General features: G+C 37.0%; 1 pseudogene; it reads left to right on the plus strand.

Moving 5' to 3' along the window:
- Positions 1–2,500, plus strand: part of LOC137969153 (uncharacterized) — a 6,048-nt pseudogene that overhangs the window by 1,307 nt on the left and 2,241 nt on the right.

Consider the following 2,500-nt stretch of genomic DNA (forward strand, 5'->3'; position numbering starts at 1 on the left):
CACTATAGCTAAAGTATATGAGAATAAACGATATTTTCATATCATTAAATTATGTGGTTATTGTTGCTTTCTCTTTTTTATACCTCAGATTTTCGCAACTTTTCTTGGTATCAGTCATTTTAATTGTTTTGTACTGTGGGGACGATGTGGCCATGTATGTTAATTCAAAAATTGATTAATGTGGTCCAGTATAGCTTCAATTGACACTCCTCCTCTATACTGTTTGATTGTACCAGTTTTGGACATGACAGGGACAACGCGATGGAATGTTTGACATTCTGCTGGTCAAGTGATGGCTGAAACAGATGGCTGTATGTCGATGAGACCAGTGCACATGTGCCAGGCAGTAGTTGTGGTACATGGGTGTTGTTGTGCATGGATGAAGTGGATGTCGTCCTCGATGAGCCTGATAATGTTTTTTTCCCCACATAGAGCAGCCAATAACATTGTGTCAAAATATATTCAACATCACAATTTCCCCCATATACAAGATTAGAAGATTAACTGATATACAACAACATGCACACAATCCCTTCACTTTCCAGTCAAACCAGCTCAAGCGTTCCCTTGACAAGCGGATTAATGAGTTCATTATTGCAGATTTGATTTCAGGAATCATTTCAACAATCTGGTTTTCGGATGAGTGATGCAAAACTCAATCAAGCCACAGGTCAAAACTTGAATTTTGATTGGATTATTGCTTGCTTCCGGTGCCAGGCCAGCGTGAGAATTTGACAGGTGTAGCAATTTGCATAATCTGCCAAGGTTGTAAGCGTGATTTGCCTTTATTTTAAAATTAATTTCTCTATCCAATCTTTAATTCAAAAACATGGTGTCTCAAGTTTGAGGATACTGGTAAGATTACAAAATGGTAATGTTGGTACAGTGAAATGACAGTTGTTTGTAAGATTATGCAAATCAGTTAACCTGTGAAATTCCCACGGCAGCCTGGCACCGGGAGCCAGCAATATTCCAATCAAAATTCGAGTTTTCAACTGAGGATTGAGTTGAATTTTGCACTATTCATTCGACAAACAGATTATTCAAATGGTTACCGATATAAAATTTGCAATAATGAACTCATGAATCTGCTCATCAGAGGAACGCTTGAGCTGTCTTGACTGTAACTTTCTCAGTAACCTGGTTAGCACATGCTTATCCCTTGCATTACATATACTTGTAACTGAATGTTATTCAATTTTTATTGTTGTGTAGTATATTTTAGAATGTATGCCTCAGTTGCTTCCCTTAGTATTTTACCAATTTCCATTTGGTTTTTTTTTGGCAAGTTCAGTTTAGTAGTTATGCAATGAATTTGGGTAAACAAGATACCACATCACTTGTCCAGCCATAAGGGAATTGTAGAAAGGTCCACCAAACTTTAACTCTTTGATGCCCAAACCGGCCTAAGCTGGCCAGACTTAGTAACTTACTCTGTCTAATGCCAGAGTATTTTACTCTAACGCCAGACGATTTTACTCGTCAATGGGGAACCCCTGGGAGCCAATGGGTTAAATTAAGACCATTGGCCTTTTGTAGTCTGTTATTTTTCCGTTGAACAGACCAACATTTTATTAGAATTTGTTCTTAATGAGAAATGTCTTCTGTTCAATTTACATTTCATATGAAGCTGTTTTTTGTTATCAAGCATTTAGTTGATTCATATTTACATATGCTGCACGCCAGAGTCTTTTCACCTATATGGCCTTTAAATTAATTTGGATTTCCTATTCGTTGAGTATAATTTCATAAATGCATCACAGAACTTCCTTTGTTTAAATGTTTGAACATTTTTAGTTAACTACCTGGTTCGAAAGAAACTCAAGTTCTGCAGAACTGCTACAACCCTTGACTTTTGAAGCTTTCTTCTTTTTTGTGAGGGGGTTTTCTTTTCGTTGTTAAATTTAGCATCAAAATATCTTCAAACATTCCTGGTGCATGCTCCTCGCTAGCCTGCGAACAGGGATGTATTTCCATAAATCTGCATTCGCAGGCTAGCTCCTCACAAAAGCTTTCCATCTTGGAAGGGACATATAGATTTTCTCCACCATCTGCTTAGTGTCTGGTGAGGGCCTTGTGAAATTGCTGGAAAAGTGTGCTAAAGGTGGTTTCCCCTTTTGAAAAATGATTTCAAAATGGGGCAGATAAGGAGAGGTTTCACTTGTTCCATTTTCATAGTAAAATTAATGCAAAAATGTCATACATGTAGGTACTGAAGAGTTCAAGCTTATTGAATTTTTTATTGTATACATAGTTTGTTATGTGGCAAATGTTCATGTACTCTGTTTACATTTCTTATTAATTAATTTGATGACAAGGCTGATTTGTTATCATTGTTTTAAAAGAACCTAAGATGTGGCAGTGTCCCTGGTAACTCAGAATGGCAATGTCTTGGCATGCAGTTATGGATCCACCCTGATAGGTGTAGGTTTTAGTGAATGTTCAGTCCTTTAACCCCTAAGAGTTACCAATATTTTATTTCTCCTTATGTTAATGTCTC

The sequence above is a fragment of the Montipora foliosa genome, chromosome 1 (assembly GCF_036669935.1).
Source record: "Montipora foliosa isolate CH-2021 chromosome 1, ASM3666993v2, whole genome shotgun sequence".
NCBI classification, from domain to species: Eukaryota; Metazoa; Cnidaria; class Anthozoa; order Scleractinia; family Acroporidae; genus Montipora; species Montipora foliosa.